Source organism: Pelophylax lessonae, assembly GCF_965119305.1.
Source record: "Pelophylax lessonae genome assembly, chromosome: 1".
Lineage (NCBI taxonomy): Eukaryota > Metazoa > Chordata > Amphibia > Anura > Ranidae > Pelophylax > Pelophylax lessonae.
The window spans coordinates 491,770,569-491,790,187 of NC_138768.1; the positions used below are offsets into that span (position 1 = coordinate 491,770,569).

A 19,619-nucleotide genomic window follows, 5' to 3' on the forward strand; every position below is an offset into this window, starting at 1 on the left:
AACGCTCTCACGTCACCCTCTAGTCCACCACGCTTTGGGATCCATTCTTTTGGTTGTCTGCATGCTGACGTTAGCCTGTTTTTATGGAAGTGCCCATAAATAAAATTTGTTTTGCAATTTTCTACTTCTGACCTGGCGCCCTGGTCTTCTTTATATATATATACACACATTCGGCTCCCACAATGTCTCACAGGCGCAGGACAGCCTCCCAGCCACCACAGCCCGATTGATCTAAGCAGGGCCGCCTGCCAACCTACTTCCCTGAGACCTGCGGCAGGGACACCCAGGCCTCCAAGATGCCGCCGGCCTCTCCACACCATGAGGTGAGCCCCTCCTGGAGCACGAATCCCAGACTCTCTCAGCGGTCAGTGCACACCCCAGTCCCCCTTGCCACCCCTCACTCCCCGGAGTCTCGGGGTTCTGACATTGCAGAGGTCTTGGGGGATGGAGATTTGAGGAGGCACATTTGGGCCTTGCATACTAAAGCGGACCTGGATAGATTTATCTCCATGGTAGAAACAGCCTTTAAAGAGGATATTGCTCAACTTAAAGCAGACATTTCCCACTTGGGGTCCCGCATGGAGTTTTTAGAACAGCGCTTAGATGACACCATCCCTGTAATCTCAGGCACGCTGTGTGGGTCAGGATCAGAAGAGAGAAGCCCTGCTATCCCAGCTCGATGACTTTGAGAATTGCAGCAGAAGAGGTAACACGCATCCGTGGTCTCCCTGAAGCCACGGCACCTAGGGATATCATTCCCACGCTGGTGGATATTTTCAGAGAAATCCTGGAACTCCCAGCTGTGGCTCCTATTGAAATCAATAGGGCTCATAGGGCCCTGCGGCCTCCGTCGCAAGATGTGTATAACCCGCGTGATCTCTGCAAGCTTCCTAAATACAGCTACAAGAAAAAGTATGTGAACCCTTTGGAATGATATGGATTTCTGCACAAATTGGTCATAAAATGTGATCTGATCATCATCATCTAAGTCACAACAATAGACAATCACAGTCTGCTTAAACTAATAACACACAAAGAATGAAATGTTGCCATGTTTTTATTGAACACACCATGTAAACATTCACAGTGCAGGTAGAAAAAGTATGTGAACCCTTATAACTGGTTGAACCTCCTTTGGCAGCAATAACTTCAACCAAACGTTTCCAGTAGTTACAGATCGGACTTGCACAACGGTGAGGAGTAATTCTTGACCATTCCTCTTTACACAACTGTTTCAGTTCAGCAATATTCTTGGGATGTCTGGTGTGAATCGCTTTCTTGCGGTCATGCCACAGCATCTCAATCGGGTTGAGGTCAGGACTCTGACTGGGCCACTTCAGAAGGCGTATTTTCTTCTGTTTAAGCCATTCTGTTGTTGATTTACTTCTATGCTTTGGGTCATTGTCCTGTTGCAACACCCATCTTCTGTTGAGCTTCAGCTGGTAGACAGATGACCTTAAGTTCTCCTGCAAAACATCTTGATAAACTTGGGAATTCATTTTTCCTTCGATGATCGCAATCCGTCCAGGCCCTGAGGCAGCAAAGCAGCCCCAAACCATGATGCCCCCACCACCATACCTCAAAGTTGGGATGAGGTTTTGATGTTGGTGTGCTGTGCCTCTTTTTCGCCACACATAGTTGTGTTTTTCTTCCAAACAACTCAACTTTGGTTTCATCTGTCCACAGAATATTTTGCCAGTACTGCTGTGGAACATCCAGGTGCTCTTGTGCAAACTGTAAACGTGCAGCAATGTTTTGTTTGGACAGCAGTGGCTTCCTCTGTGGTATCCTCCCATGAAATACATTCTTGTTTAGTGTTTTACGTATTGTAGATTCGCTAACAGGGATGTTAGCATTTGCCAGTGACTTGTAAGTCTTTAACTGACACTCTAGGATTCTTCTTCACCTCATTGAGCAATCTGTGCTGTGCTCCTGCAGTCATCTTTACAGGACGGCCACTCCTAGGGAGAGTAGCAGCAGTGCTGAACTTTCTCCATTTATAGACAATTTGTCTTACCGTGGACTGATGAACAGCAAGGCTTTTTTAGATACTTTTATAACCCTTTCCAGCTTTATGCAAGTCAACAATTTTTAATTGTAGGTCTTCTGACAGCTCTTTTGTGCGAGGCATCATTCACGTCAGGCAATGCTTCTTGTGAAAAGCAAACCCAGAACTGGTGTGTGTTTTTTTATAGGGCAGGGCAGCTGTAACCAACAACTCCAATCTCATCTCATTGATTGGACTCCAGTTGGCTGACATCTCACTCCAATTAGCTCTTGGAGAGGTCATTAGTCTAGGGGTTCACATACTTTTTCCACCTGTACTGTGAATGTTTACATGGTGTGTTCAATAATACCATGGCAACATTTAATTTTTTGTGTGTTATTAATTTAAGCAGACTGTAATTGTCTAGTGTTGTGACTTAGATGATGATCAGATCACATTTTATGACCATTTTGTGCAGAAATCCATATCATTCCAAAGGGTTCACATACTTTTTCTTGCAGCTGTATACCCTTCAAAGACAGTATTATGAGGAAAATGCGGAATAAGCCCTATTTTGACTTTGATGGTGCATGTCTTTATTTCTATCAAGACTTATCACGCCACACTCTCATGCAACGCAGGGCTCTCCGCCCTCTTTTTGAGTCGCTTCAAGCAGAAGGCCTCAAGTATCGCTGGGGTTTCCCCTTTTATCTGCAGGCTACCAGGAATGATACGCCAGCCAGCACTACAGATGACCTCCCGGAGTTCCTATCTACCTTGGACCTAGGACCGGTGGACTTTTTTGATTGGAGAAACTTACCAGGCCTTCCTACGGTACAGCTCCCTCAACCCTGGCAGCCTGTCTCCCGTAAACAGCGCAGGCGCAACCGCCCACGTCCTGCTGAAGAGCCCCTCACAGCTCCCTCCACTTCCGGACCCTAGTTGCCCGCTTAGATGGCCCTCTACACCTTTCCACCTGCTACACATTTGACTGTGGCCCCCTGTCTCTCCTGCTCCTACCCCCCATTTTGTCCTTTTCACCTGAACTTTGAACTTATCAGCTAAATGGGGGACCCTCGTCTGCAGACCTGGATTTTGTTCTGCAGCCCTGGTGGCCCCTTGCTTCGCCCCGGAGATTTTTTCTTATAGCACCTTTTTCTTTGGGCTGGACTGTCGGGTGCGGGGTGAGTTTCCTTTTTGGTTTTCTACCTGTTGATGTTGGTGTCTTTCCCTCAGTGGGCCATACCTTTGTGGGTCTAGTCCCCTTTGTGGACCACGATCGTGGCCCAGGGTGCCGCTCCATTTGGGGTGGTACACTTGGCCCGGCTTTTAGTTTTTTCCCCCATTGGGGTTAGGTTGGCTAGTCACCTTCTGTGGCTAGCCTTGTGTATTTGTTACTGTTAGGTTGTAGTTACATGCACTGCACTTTTCTTATGCTCTCTCTTTCCTTCCTTCACTCCTCTTGTGTCTGCCCGTCCAGAGGCCTGCTCTTCACCGCTGCCTGTGCCGTGTCTGCCACCTTCTGACCATCTCTCCAACCTACCAGACTGCTGATTGCATCACTTTAGATAATATCTTATAATGTGCGGGGCCTGTGCCCTCCACATAAACATAACAGATTATGGTGGGAATTGAAGAAGCTTAGGGCGCAAGTTTATCCTCCTGCAGGAGACTCACTTCACCCCCCGCTCCCTTCCGAAGCTACATACTCACCTCTTTAATCAATGGTACTACAGCTCTTCCCCTGTTAGCAAGTCCCGAGGTACAACCATAGCTGTACATAGAGCCTGACCCTTCCAGCCCGTCAACCACTTAGTGGACCCACAGGGTTGCTATGTGTTTCTAAAAGGTACGATCATGGGCAAGATGATCATGTTTGCCTCTGTCTATGCTCCCAACACGGGTCAGCTCACTTTCCTGGACACTACACTCGAGCGCCTAGCCGACTTTAGGTAGGGGTCCCTGGTTGTTGGGGGAAATTTTAATGTTTGCTTTGATCCTATAGTGGACACTTCCTATTGCAGATCCTCCCACTTCTTTACCTTTCTTAAACACTACCTTACGACTCTCCAATCCCACCTCTTGGTGGACTCCTGGCGGTTTTGCACCCCCAAGAGAAGGATTTCAGCTACTATTCTTCTCTACACAACGTCTATACACGAATAGATGTTATCTATGTTGACCACTCTACCATGGAGTAGCTGTGGAGGTCGGTTGAAAATATCACGATCTCCGACCATGCACCTGTTACGATGGAACTTGCCCTGCCAGTCGGTACCCATAGGTCCTGGACGTGGCGGCTGAATGAAAATTTGCTGGACGACTCCCAGGTAGTCTCCAAGATTTCAGAGGTCTTGCGGTGCTACTTTGCGGAGAATGGGTCGGAGGATCTGAGCGAGGGCGTGGTCTGGGAGGGACACAAAGCTGTTGTGCGAGGAGAACTTATTTCCTTAGGTGCCAAGCTCAAGCGGGAATGGCAGGCAGACTTTTATAGGGTTCTGACCTCCCTCCAGCAAGCTGAGCTTTCCCATAAGCAGGCAGGAGACCCTAACGCCCTGACTTGATTGACCAAGCTGCGTGTGCTCTTTTCCCGCCTCTTAGACCCACATTCCCATGCCTGGTTGCGTTACGTCTCCCATAAATTCTACGAACAGGGTAATAAATGCAGACGGATGCTGGCTCGCCTTACGTAAGAAGAGGGCCCCAGCTCTGCGTGCCTAAAATGAGGTTTGGTCTTCAAGCTGTCAGAAATTGAACAAAGATTCCGTGCCTACTACGCTGACCAGCCGTGACTCTACTGCTACCCGACTGGCTAGGGCCTCTGCGATACAACGCTATCTCTCCGAACATGCTTTTCCCTCCCTGACCGTCGATCAGCGCTCCGACTTGGAGTCCCCGATCACGCCGGCCGAATTGGAAGGCACGATACTTTCCCTGCCTAATGGCAAAAGCCTGGGCCCTGATGGTTACACCAAGGTCTATTATAAACTGTTCTTCCCGCTTTTACAAGAGCCTATGTGCAGCTATTTCAATTCTTTGGCCACGGGTGGGGTGATTCCCCCGGAAGCGCTTATCACGGTAATCCCTAAGGAGGGTAAGGACCTGGCCGCCCAGCATGGCTATTGTCCCATTTCGCTGCTGAATACGGACGTGAAGATATTATCTAAAATCCTGGCAAATCGCTTGAAATATCTCATGCCTCAGCTCATAAACCTAGATCAGACCGGATTAATTACTGGTAGGGAAGCCAGGGATAACGCTATCAGGGCAGTACAGTTGATTTACTAGGCTAACTCTCACCCCGATCTTCCGCCCTAACTGATCATCTCGACCGAAGCTGAAAAGGCGTTTGACCAGGTGGACTGGGGCTACCTGTGGGCGTTGCTGGAGTCCCTGGGATTGGGCTCCCATATGCTGGCCTGGATCTTGGCACTCTTAGTGCTAAGGTTCGGGTTAATGGATGTCTTTCCACCGAGTTCCCGATCAGAAACAGCACCAGACAGGGGTGCCCGCTCTCGCCCCTTCTTTTCGTCTTGGTCTTAGAACCATTTCTAAGCAAAGTATGAGCAAACGGTGATATTAGGGGCGTGGCGGTCGGCACCACGGAGCACAAGGTCTCTGCTTATGCAGACAATGTTCTGTTCCATCTCACAGATCCCCTGGTCTCCCTGCCGGTCCTGATGCGGGAACTGGAACATTTTGGTGGCGTCTCCAATTTCAAGATTAATCTTGCGAAATCGGAAATTCTCCCGATCCGTGTGCCACCGCCCCTCTCTAGGTCCCTTAGAACAGCGTTCTCCTTTACTTGGACCACCTCCTCTCTGACATACCTCAGGGTCCAGCTCACTGACTGTGTGATATGCTCTACGCTTCGAATTACCCCCGGTTGTTGAACGACATTGAGCAAGACCTCTTTCACTGGACTAAGACAGCTTTTACCTGGCTGGGGAGGGGGAACATCATTAAAATGAATATTCTCCCTCGACTGCTGTTCTATCTGCAGATGCTGCCTGTTCCTCTGCCCTGCAGTTTCTTTACCCAAATGATAGGGTTTGTCTGGAACGCGAAACGCCCCCGCATAGCCGTAGCAACTTTGAAACGTCCAAAACGCTTGGGAGGCCTTGGTCTGCCTGATGTACAACGATACTATCGGGCAATTGTCCTCCAACGAATCCTGAATTTGGCGATTCCACACCCACTCCAAGCTCTGGGTCTCCATGGAGAAATGTATGGTGGGCTGGAACCTGTCCTATGCTACTTGGCTGTCCCAGGAATTCAGGGGGCTTTCAGTGTATACTTCTCCCTTCACGGTCCAGGCACTTAATGTCTGGGACCGGGTGAATAAGCTTCTGAGCCTGGCGCCCCGTCTCCCCATTGGCACCACTGGGGGGTTTCCTTTGGTTCCCCCTGGGAGAACAGATGGCCTTTTTCAGCCCATGGGTGGATGATGGGAATGCCAGTTGTGGCAAGCTGCTTGAGGGGGGCAAGCTGCTGCCTTATGAGGCACTGCGAACTCGCCATGGTGGTTCTCCCATGAACTTTTGGAAATATAGGCAATTGCACCACTTTTTCATGGTTCATGGCCCCTCTATTTGCCCACCTGCCTCCCTCAAGCCCTTTGAAAGCTTGTTCATACAGGATACTCCCACCCCCATTTGGTATCAGAATTATACCGATCGTTGGGTGCGGCGTCCTCCATTTCCTGCTAGATATTGACATCCCCTTCGGCCCCCTCCACTTCCTGCTGCACGTTCCCTGCCTGCCGATCGGCCAGTACCGGCAGAGCATACTGCCACATCTCCTCAATGCTGCCAGGAGATTGATCCTTATTTACTGGAAGCGGCCGCAGGTGCCAAGCAGACTGGAGTGGAGGTGCATGGTGGAAGGCATAAGAGATGCAGAGGACTGGATCGCCATGTGTAGGGGAACACGGGAGCGTGATGATGCAAAGTGGCGGCAATGACAGCATGACGTTCAACTAAATACCGGCACCAACCCCGCCCTCTAGGCGGAGGGCGGCGGTTCGTTATGCACATATACAGCTGGTCATTCCCTTCTCAGTATCGGCACTATAAGACAAATATCCGTATGTGCATTTAACCCTTCAGAGCCAGATGAAGTTAGGCAACTCATGAACTCCGGATTTATGTCAATTAGAACGAGGTGAAATCATCCATCTTGCATAGATGACATCAGGCTCAGTTTTTGTAAATAATTTGGTCAATCATAATTCTCCCAAAATATACCTCGTGCCTATAGCAAGGAAGGAAAACTATGTAGAGTTTAACCATATTAAACCATAAAAATACAACAGTGTGTCACAAATATAATGAAATCTATAACTATAGATAAAATGTAGCCTATAGATCGGCCACCTATTCACACCACTAAACCTGGGTGATGATTACAGGTATAAAATCTATAGTCTGTACACTAGGACAAGACTATATATAAAACTATAGATAATGTTAAAAATTGCTAAAAAATAAAAATAATAAAATTAAAAAAATATTCTTGTAACACAAAGAAAAAATTGCCAGTGGAGGGACAAAAGGATCAGAACCACATTCTTAACCACTAGGCTTATCAGGAATTACTAATGAAACAGTTCAGGTCTAATTCAATATTCAGACCAACTGGATCGAGAGACTGTGTTAAATAAATCAATTTGGTTTCGCATTAAGACAGTTCTCTCACCCAGTTGGCCCCTCTCCAAGAGGGGGAAACTCGCACCACTCCCCAAAAATGTAGGCCTCTAGGATCTCGCTGATAAAATTGCCTAAAATGGGCGGATACACTGTGTTCACCCTTACCTTTAAGGATGTTACTTATGTGCTCCCCCACTCTTTTCCGTAAGGTGCGTTTAGCGCGACCAATATAGAATAGAGCAGGTTACAGGGGCACATTAGTGCATAGACCACGTGTGTAGTATCACACGTGATCAAATGTTTAATATCAAACACTTTATTTATGGCCGAAACCCTAAAAGAATCACGTTTCCTCAGGTTTGGATTAGTGAAATAGCAGGCCCTACATCTTCCACAGGTGTGGAAGCCACTTCTCCCTGGAAAAAGGATGAAGTGGGTGGATCCAGAATCTTTACGACATTGAAAACAAACTAGTCCTCCCATTCTGCCATGAAAATATTGGCGAGGCTGGGAGCGAATTTGGCACCCATAGCCACGCCCGTTTTTTTACTGTAAAATTCCTGTTGATAGCAAAATGAATTGTGACCTAAACAAATTATTTTGTTTAGGCCTGATGAGCCTAGTGGTTAAGGATGTGGTTCTGATCCTTTTGTCCCTCCACTGGCAATTTTTTCTTTATGTGTTACATGAATAATTTTTTTATTTATGTGTTAAATGAATATTTTTTTAATTTTATTATTTTTATTTTTAGCAATTTTTAACATTGTCTATAGTTTTATATATAGTCTTGTCCTGGTGTACAGACTATAGATTTGTTACCTGTAATCATCACCCAGGTTTAGTGTTGTGAATAGGTGGCCGGTCTGTCAGGATTATTGGGGAGACTAAATAAAAGAAAAATGGAATTATATAAAGGCCACATATATTTAGTTCTATATAGAAATTTTGAGCAGCTTGGCATCCATTTTGTTGGAGGTGAATGAAAGTTCAGGTTTTTTTTTTTTTTTTTTAAACAAAATGTCTCTTACAGAGGGTCTTATGGTTTCAACAGAAAATTCTGTTTTCTTTAGGAATAAATAAGTAGTACACTGATGTTCTTTTAGATAAGACTCAGTCAGCCTGACGCTATACCAGATGCTAATGAACGTTAGTGTTATAATCTTATCTGTGTGTAACAATGAACAATAGTTCAGTATATTCTGTAAGGCTCATTTACTTTCAAAATATTTTTATTTGTAACATAAAGGAACAGATACATTACAAGCATTATAGACCATGCACAAAAAGCAAATATTTGACATATTGAGCCATACTGAACAGTATACATACAACTCTCGAAAACTACAACGTTTAAGTAAACAAGCGATCTGCACATGTTACACAATGCCAAGGGCGCAGAGGAAAAGTTATACGCCTTGAAATAGAGATCCGGAGAGACCCGCCCAATCCCGAGGAGACCCCTACTGGGGGCTAAGACTGTCCCCTCAGGGTGGATAGGGCATCCCCGGCTCCCCCATAACTCAGCTCTGGTAGACCAGGTTGAGGTAAGAATGAATCACCCTCATAAAAGAGTGCAGTAAAGTTATAATTTTAGCTCAAAAAGCTATTGAGTAATATGCAGCCCTAAGAGCCCAGTAGGCTGCCAAAACCGTGAAGGTAGGGAGCAACTAGCGTCTCAAAAACTTTGCATCAAGCATGGCATGCTGAAAAGAAAATGGTGTGGAGAAGAGAAAGAAGAGACACAAGGTGGGAAAGGAATCGAGAGTTAAAGAGAATATTAAAAGAAAGCACAGGGGAAAGATCAGATCATGATAAAGAGGGTGTGATACTAGCACTGAGGAATGAGATTTTAGAGAAAGTGAGAGGAAGAAGTGTTCCTGACAGGTCCCTAAGAGCAAGAAAGTGCAAACTAGTGCAGCAAAGCATGTAATGGGGTTTTAGTAAACTCAGCCCATGGTTCCCACACCACCTCGAAGAGATGGTGAGTATCCAGGAGTTTGCTAGCTAGCAATTCTTGCGACATGATCCAGGAAATTTTTCTTTTAGCGTGCAATATGGAAACAGAAGGTCGCTTCCAAGCGCCGGCTATGGTCATTTTGGCTCCCAGAAGGATGAAGTGAATGAGACGTTTTTGATGTTTGGATGTGCCCGGGGTAGGCATGTTAAGCAGAGCAATCTGTGGTGATTGCACAATCGATAAACCCGTGACTTTCCTGATGATGCTGAATACTTTATTCCAGAAGCCCCTTATTTTGGGGCAGTCCCACCATATATGAACGACAGAGCCCAGGAGGGAGCAACCCCTGAAGCAGAGAGGGGAAGAAGCCGGGTAGAATTTATGAACCCTCTCAGGAACCATATACCATCTGGTGAGGACTTTGACACTTGCCTCAATAAGGGAGACATTCAGTACACCTTTATAAGCCGCAGACATGGCAGAATACCACGACTGTTTCCCCCATTCCTTGTAAGGCTCATTTAAAATAAGTTTTAAATAAATATAATCATGTGTGAGAAAATATTAGCAATAATTATACATGTGTAACATATATATATATATATATATACACACACACACACATACATTTTTAGGAATGCTTTGTATAATATATTGTGTTTCATATCCTCGCTAAGTACCAATTTTACTTAAGTTTAATTACTTCATTTTTTAAGGTATATTCATGTAAGGTCCTGTAAGTTTTTATGGTCGCCATAAATTCTCTACTCTCACCATAAAGTCTGAACCATTTGACAGAGTTTGGGGAATTTAAAGCTTTTCACCAGCCTAAGGTCAAGGGGTTATCTGTGGGAAAATAATGTAATTATATTCTATATCCCAAATCTAATAGTAATACAACACTGCCCTCTGGTGATTGCTTAATTTTGGGTTTGAGTATTAATTATTAGGAATTATACCTTTAAGTGACGTAGGAATTATATAGTAATGAGATCCCCGCCCACACTTCAGGTGGGATAAAGTTTTAGTCAGCGAGAGAGAGGGGGAAGAATTGAAGAGATCGTAAGAGGAGTTTGATGCTTTTGGAAGTCCCAGTACATGGTATAACAATTTATATCCATGTAACTTTATTTAAAATATTGGAATTATGAATATCTGTTGGATGAGAGAAGTCACGTGTCTGTCATATTGGTTGCCATCTTTTGTCTTCCTGGTAGACTATTAATCATCTTCTAGAAGTCACTGGTTACGGTCATCTTATTATTCTGAGATAATATTCTTTGATTTTATTCTCATATTACCTATGTGATATATTTTATTGCATTTTATTCTAAACTTTGTGTTTATCACCAATTATATTTTTGACATTTTATTTTGCACTGAAGTATTTAATAAATATATATATTTTTGCACAGAATTGTATCCTCCTTATCTTCAGTTTAGCGTCACTTAAAACGATCTTGCATTTTTATTGATTTATGGAAATAAGTTGAGAGCAGTATAAACATTCTGACAGGTCTATAGGCTACATTTTATCTATAGTTATAGATTTAATTATATTTGTGACACACTGTTGTATTTTTATGTTTTAATATGGTTAAACTCATAGTTTTCCTTCCTTGCTATAGGCACAAGGTATATTTTGGGAGAATTATGATTGACCAAATTATTTACAAAAAACTTTGAGTCTGATGTCATCTATGCAAGATGGATGATTTCACCTCATTCTAATTGACATAAATCCGGAGTTCATGAGTTGCCTAACTTCATCTGGCTCTGAAGGGTTAAATGCACATATTTGTCTTATAGTGCTGATACTGAGCAGGGAATGACCAGCTGTATGTTTGCATAATGAACTGCCGCTCTACGCTTAGAGGGCGGGGTTGGTGCGGGTATTTAGTTGAACATCGTGCCGTCATGGTCACACCCCCGGTGACGAAGTCGGAAGTGATGAAACGCGTCGGGAGTGATCTGACAGCGTCAACAATCATTGTGTGAGGAGTGCTATTCCATTCGGATGTTCTGTTTTCCATGGCGTGGAGTCTGGAGAGAGTTCCTGAACGGTGAATACCTCCCCTTTTTGACTACATGCGTGATTTTAATGCATACAAAGTGAGTATAATACAAGGTGGATGTGAATAAATGTTTTTAAACGTTATTGTACTAGTGGAGATTGTCTTTTTTTCCACATGATCTGGAGTGCTGCGGCTCTGCATACACCTATAGACATGCTGTCCATGGTGATTCATTTGGATGTGATTATGATCTATGCCTTCTAGCTTAGCCATGAGAGTGGGTAAGCAACTTGAGTCGGTGAGTGTGTATTTCAGATCTTCCCCGGACACGGCGGTGGTGGAGAGCGATGATCCATTATTTCAGTTCACATCATTTAATTACTCCTTGGACGTTTTGCTCATTGGTCCTTTATGGGCCTTTTATATGGACTTTTATGATTATTTATTTTGTGTTTAAATGGTACACATTAGTCTATGCATATGTATTATGGTATGGTAGTGAATATTTTACCACCACTTTTACAATTTCATTTCCATTTATATATTGGCATTATTGTTTATTTTGAGCTTAAGTGGGGGTGAGAGAGTACCACCATCCTTGTGCTACTGGAATTTAATGGGCTCCACATGCCTCTCAGCAAATTCCTTGGGGTGTCTACTTTCCAAAAAGGGGTCATTTGGGTGGGGGTTTGTACAGCCCTGCCATTTTAGCACTTCAAGAGATGAGATAGGCAGTCAGAAAATAAAAGTTGCGTAAATTCCAGTATATTACAGCATAGTTTGTAGACGTTCTAACTTTTGCGCAAACCAATAAATATACGCTTTATTGAGATTTTTTTTACCAAAGACATGTAGCGAAATATATTTTGGCCTAAATGTATGATAAAAAAATGTATTTTTAAATACAGACTTACCTGTAAAATCCATTTCTTGAAGTACATCACGGGACACAAAGCCATAAATCATAACATATGGGTCATATAGCAACCTTTAAGGGGGGGGGGGGGACACTGGCAACCAATCAGAATCAATGCCCCCCTATATAACCCCTCCAACACAGGAAGTGCCTCCATTTCTTTGCCAGTGTCTAGAGGTGCGTGGGGAGGGGGGGGGGTTTGGGTGGAGTGATGATCTGGATAAGTATTTTAAGAAGATCTTGGGGGGGGGGGGGGTGGGAGAGTAAGTTGCTGCCCATAAAAAGGAAGAGCAAGCATCCTTCTTTCAAAATATCCAGCAATCCTAATACTAGTGCTTCTACTTCCAGACAGTGGCGATGGCCTCATCTGTCTGGATCCGGAACCAAGCCTTCAGGGCAGGGTCGCAAAAAGCCCTGGACCCAGAAATCAGCCAAGTCTTCTTCTAAGCTCTCTCTGTGAAGAGGCGCCCCCACTCACGTGGGTGGGGGGGGGGAAGGCAGCGGCAGTTCTCAAAGGTTTGGGTGGAATCGGTTCAAGACAACTGGGTTATCTCCACAATTTCACAGGGGTACAAACTGGAATTTCGGGTGTTTCCGTATACCCGGTTTATAAGGTCAAGTGTACCGACAAATTCCCTAAAAAGAAAATCTCACTTTCTGGCATTGGACCAGCTAAAGGCTCAAAAAGTGATAATGGAGGTTTCCGGAGGACGAAAGATTCAAGGGTTTTTACTCAAACCTGTTCGTAGTCCCCAAACCAAACAGGGATACGAGATGTATTCTGGATCTCAAAGCTTTAAACCAGTTTCTGAACGTTCATACTTTCCGAATGGAATCAATTCATTCAGTCGTAACCTCCCTGTGGGGGGAAGGAATTTCTAGCACCCACAGACATCAAGGATGCATATGTTCACGTGCCTATATTCTAGGCTCATCAAAAGGTTCCTACGCTTTGCAATAGAGAACCGTAATTTTCAATTTGTGGCCCTACCCTTCGGGTTAGCCACGGCTCCAACAGTGTTCACAAAGATCCTAGCTCCAGTATTGGCTGTTCCAAGGTCCTGAGGGATATCTCTAATAAGATATCTGGACAATCTATTACTAATAGATGAATCGGCTTTTTGTCCATCAGACAGTACAGTTCTTAGAAAGTGTGAAAAAATGTAAGGAGTAAGGCGCCTCCCCTGGCTGTCTAAGTATCTTAAGTAGAGCTGCCTTCAATTTAAGTGGTGTACTTAAATAGAAATATGAGGTAAAAGATGAGGCGCTGCTACTGATCGATCATCAGAATGTGTAAATAAGGCTCTACTGGATGTAGTTTCAATTGTTCGTAAAAAGTTGAAATGGTTGACAAAAAAAAAATCACATGCATGAAAAAAATGTGACTGGATGTATTCATGCAAATGTGCCGTGAATAGTGAAAATATATACAATTATAAAGTGCTAGTCCATGCTACAACTCCATTGTGCAATATATATTGAATGAAACTTTAGAAAAACCATATAGTTGTGTCAGCCGCATGTATCAAAAACCATAAAAGATATATATATATATATATATATATATATATATATATATATATATATAAAATATTAGTGAAGGTGCTAAAATACAAAGTGTTTAAAACTCTGAAACAAATTTTCAATATTGGTAATATAAAAGTGGTGTCCTCTTAGTGTTTCCTCCAAGGATGAAAAGGATCAACGGTAAACCTACAACGGTACACAAAAAATAAACAAATAGTGTCCATAACAATAGTGCCAAGTGATGTGTTTCCTTTTTACTGTGTGACAAATCACCAGTGCATCAAATTGCTAGTCTACCACCTAGTGAACAGTGGCCACTCACCAGAAGCACTCAGACCACTAGGACCTAAATTGCTTGTAGTATTCCTCTCTTTAAGAACCACTTCCTTCTAAGGGTAGTCCAGGATCACATCTACTCCACTTGTGCTTTTTTTCTCAAAAAAATATAAAGAATCCCTTCATTGTGTAGTAGCTTTTATTCAAAAATAAATGGGCAAAGATAAAAGCTGTACACACATTTGAAGGTGCCTCCTATGGCACATTCTAAAAGGCAACGATAATGTAAAACAAGGAAACGCTGCTCAGCAGATGGCGTGCATTCACCCCTCGGACCTGCCGCAAACTGGAATTGTCACGCTGAACCTCAATTTATTTCACCAGGAAGTGGCATTATCAGGAAGTACCCGGCGGACATCAACATCGGCTGAATTTTAACCCCCAACGATTGCAACGATTGGCCAGTGTCAATTTTGATAAAATCCAATATCTGAATAAATGATTGGTTTCACACCAACCCGGTTCCCTGCAAATCCGTAGTGGGGTACTAATCTGACGAATACGATGTATAATACATACATAAGTGCAAATAACATTCCCCCATCCTTCACATATAGTGCAAGAAATCAAGATCTGAAGACGCCACACGATGACTAAACACGTCATTTTGTATCGCACGTAGACCACGTGATTGGTTAGTGGAAGTAGCAAGTGGAACGCACGCTGATCATTCGGCGTTCCCATGCATCTTACTTGGTATACACCCTGGTGGGTGCCTATACCCCTTTCCCTGGTTCATTTTGTATTGTGCCATCCCCTTGGACTTTTTATGGGATTTTAATATATGTATGGAACTTTTTACCAAACCGTTTCTCAATACATTTTTTACAACGGTTGTATATCCACAATCGCTGAGCTTTCTGGGGCATAAGGAGGAAGGAGAGGAGTCCTGAGTGAACCCAGGAGTCACTGATAAATTCCCTGGTGGGGGAGAACACCCAAGCCCGGTTGATCCCCTATGTCGTAAGACAAGAGAGGATCCACGTCATCTGGCGAGTTTTTCTGACATCCCCTGAGCACTCGCAGTGTCCCTGGTCTCCATCCCTTGCATGAGTTAGCAGTGCAGTCTTTTTTTTTCCTGGGATTCACACAATACCTGATCACCCTGCCTGAAACTCCAACCTGTTTCTGACTTGATAAAGTTATTCGGACTATCTCACCTTGTAGAACACTTCAATTCAATTATTTAATTTGTCATACGTTTCTTGGATTTGTTTTGGTAAATTAGCACAGTTTGTGTTTTTGGCTATTTCTATCCCCTTTTTTTAGGTTTTATGTACACATTATTTTATTTGTATTAAGTGATGTAGTACACACACCAACACGTTTTTTTTAATTATTTTACCATTGTGCACCCCCCCCCCTTTTTGTATTGGGGCACAACAATTTTTCAATACACAAAATCATTTCACCATCCACTGTTTAATAATACACTTTTTATCATATATTTATTATTTGTTTTTTTTAGGAGTCTATGAGGTTTTTCCACACATATTGGTTTAACTTTTAGCAAGCACAGACCCGTGGGAGTAGGTGTTTTCACCTTTCTCATTTTTTCCATCAAGTTAAATTTTATAGTAAGTTATGCGGTTATATTCCAATAGAAAAACGTCATATAGGGAAGAAGCCGAATCTGTAAATGGTAAGAATTCTATCGTCTGCGCAAAGCGTGATTTTGTATTCTTTGTCCAAGGTTGATAAACCAGAAACAGATGGTGATTTCTTATTTTTGCGCTAGGGGCTCCATAAGGAGTGTAAAAATGATGGGTCACAGCGGGCATCCCTGTCTGGTGCCATTGGTAATTTTAAAGGCATCAGAAAGTATGCCATCTGATAGGACCCACGCCGAAGATGTTGTGTAAAGGGCCAAGATTGCCGATAGTATATTGCCTTGGAAGCAGAATTTGGACAGGGTATGGCATACATAGCCCCAATGCATCCTGTCAAAGGCCTTTCCTGGTTGCATCAGAAGCTTGGCATCAGAAGCCCACTTGATCAGAATTAATCAAATTCGGCATTATGGATGGTAATCTGTTAGGAATTGTTTTAGCATATATTTTTAAATCTGTATTTAATAACGATATGGGGCAAGAGTTTTGGGAAGCTACCAGCTCCTTCCCAGACTTCGGAAATGTGACAATAGTTGCAGATAACATTTCAGAAGGAAACACTCCAGAGGACACAGCAGCATTGAACATCATTTGCATATGTGGGAAGAGTGAGGATGAGAAGAGCTTGTATTTTCCTCCAATTTGGTGGCTGTGAAAGGTTTCAATTAGGAATCTGATAGCTGTAAGTTGATGTTACTGAGAAAGTTAAAGATTTGAGTTTCAGATGGTTGGGGCATTTTGGGGACATTGCTCAAATTGTGCAGAGAGCTATAGAAGGTTTTGTCATTTACCCCCATGGATGGAATGCTTAAGGAAGGGGATTTTATGTTTAGCCTCTCTCTATTTAAGTTGGGATGCCAATAATTTGCCCATCCTATTGCCATTGGAATAGATGTTAGACGTGAGTTTACCTAGCTTTCTGGCATGCTGGGATGTGAGGAAGGTGCACAATTTCTAGCTCGGAATAGTTGGTTGCTTGTAGTGAGATTAGGCTTCTTGTTGTCCACCTCGAGCCACTCTATACTAGAAGTGAATCCAGCTTCTGCATTCTCCGGCGCTTTGCTTGAGTGCCAAGTTGAAACCCCCCTGATGTATACCTTGTGAGCGTTCCATATGGGGACGGGATCTGTGGCGGAGGGCACACTGTGCACAAGATAGGGGCGTGGTCTGACCACGTGAAGGTGTGGATATCAGAAGATGTGATGTCCTGAAATAGAAGCTTGTCCGTCAAGAAAAAGTATATCCTCTAATATGAACAGTAGGGTTTGGAGAAAAAAATTAAAGTCCCAATCTGTGAAGCGTTGGCATTTCCAGAGGTCAAACAGGGCTTTGGTCCTGAGAAAGTTGCTCAACGTAGGAGGACGGGAGCGCTCTGTAGTAGGGCCCGATAAGTCCAAAGAGCCATCTGGAACCGCATTGATGTCACCACAGAGTAACAAATTACCCTTTCTCTTCTTTTGGATCTTCTTCCAGTGCTTGTGGAGGAATGAGATTTGTCTTGAGTTGGGAGCATAAACGTTGACTACGATGTATATAGCATTGTCAATGTCACACACCAAGATGATAAATCTGCCCTGATCATCCAGGGTGACTAAGTGGTTTTAAGTGGACAGTATCTTTTATGGCAATTAGAACCCCTCTATTCCTCTGCATTGTATTAGCAATGTATACATGGGGGAATTGCTTGTGGGTGAAGGATGGAGCATTTTCTTTTTTTTTTTTTTTAAGCAAAAATGCGTTTCATGGAGGCACAAGACATTGCATTGAAGCTTAGTGACGTCATTCCATAGGAAGTGTCTTTTATTCAGGTTATTTAGCCCCTTTACATTAAAGGATGTGACTTTGAAAGGTATTGTTGGTTTTGGGCTTACCGAGGTGTCCTAGAGTAGATAGACGTGGGTGAGTAGGATGGTTGCAGGTGGTTGTAAGCATTTTCTCAGGCGGTGGAAGCAGCTCATAGAACCCAAAGCTGATAGGCAAGTGGCGTAGTTTGCGATAACAGAATTCAGACTGAGGATGCGATGTAGACTGAGGTTTGTTCCAAACTAGGTACTTAACACAGGGAACGTTAGAAAGTTTGTGAATTCAGCCAAAGGGGAAAAGAGTTTCTCATAAAAAGAAAACTGAGACGTGCAGTAAACTCCAACTACTAACCGGGGGTAAATCAGCAGAAGCCCATACTCAGGGCAACCAACAGGGCTAGAGTAGATTTGCTGTGGCCAGGGAATCATTTAAAGCATGGATCCTCAAACTATGGCCCTCCAGCTGTTGCTACACATCCCATGAGGCATTGTAAAACTCTGACATTCACAGACATGACTAGGAATGATGGGAACTGTAGTTCCTGAACAACTGGAGGGCCATAGTTTGAAGACCTCTGATTTAAAGGGATCATCTCTTCTGGGCGGTCATATCTCTTCCAGCTTGGGTCATCCTGTCTGCGATTATGGGTAGGGTGGCCTCTTTGGGCAGAGGTTTCAGATTGTTCCATTGGCGGAGCAGGGACAGTCCCTCTTCAGGGAATGGATATGGAATTCTTTCCCTTTCCTGGTTACCACTAGTTTTACCAGGTGTCCCCATTTATATGCCATGTGGTTTTGCAGGGGTTTGGGGATGGTAGTTAGGTTCTTGCATTTGTTCATTATGTACTACCAGAGATCTGCAAAAAGAGGATAGCCTGGTGTACTGCTTGGGGACTGTTGCAGGGTTTCTGGTAACCCAGAAGAATCTATCTTTATTGTGATAGAAATGAATTCGAACAATTGTGTCTCATGGGACATTGTCTGGCAGGTTGGGGGGCTTAAGGAGTTTGTGTATGCATTTAATAAGTAGCTCAGATGGTAGTGCCTCGGGCAGGAGGCCGGATGTAAGCTTTGTGAAGAAATCCTTTAATGCCACAGGTTTAACCACTTGCCTACAGTGCACTTTTACCCCCTTCCTGCCCAGACCGATTTTCAGCTTTCAGCGCTCTCACACTTTGAATGACAATTACTCATTGGGTACAGTGTCATGCAACACTGTACCCATAAAAAATTTGTGTCCTTTTTTTCACACAAATAGAGCTTTCTTTTGATGGTATTTAATCACTACTGGGTTTTTTATTTTTTGTGCTATGAATAAAAAAAGACTGAAAATATTGTGAAAAAACACATTTTTCTTAGTTTCGGTCATACAATTTTGCGAATTAGTAATTTTTCTTCACAAATTTTGGCCAAAATGTATACTGATACTCATCTTTGGTAAAAATAACCAAAATAAGTTTATATTATTTGGTCTTTGTGAAAGTTATAGAGTCCACAAGTTATGGCGCTAATCATTGAAAATTGATCACACTTGATCACACCTGATGTACTGAAGGCCTTTCTCATTTCTTGAGACACTAAAGTCAGGAAAGTACAAATACCCCCCAAATGACCCCTTTTTGGAAAGTAGACATTCCAAGGTATTTAATAAGGGGGATGGTGAGTTTTTTGAAGTTGTAATTTTTTCCCACAATTCTTTGCAAAATGAAGATTTTTTTTTTTTTTTTTACAAATTGACGTATTAACAGGTTATTTCTCTCACACAGCATATGTATACTTGCAACTACACCCCAAAACACATTCTACTACTCCTCCAGAGTA

At 43.3% G+C, this 19,619-nt stretch overlaps 1 protein-coding gene across 1 annotated transcript in view; it reads right to left on the bottom strand.

Moving 5' to 3' along the window:
• Window positions 1-19,619, bottom strand: part of TIMM44 (translocase of inner mitochondrial membrane 44) — a 645,415-nt gene that overhangs the window by 22,570 nt on the left and 603,226 nt on the right. The window lies entirely within an intron of this gene.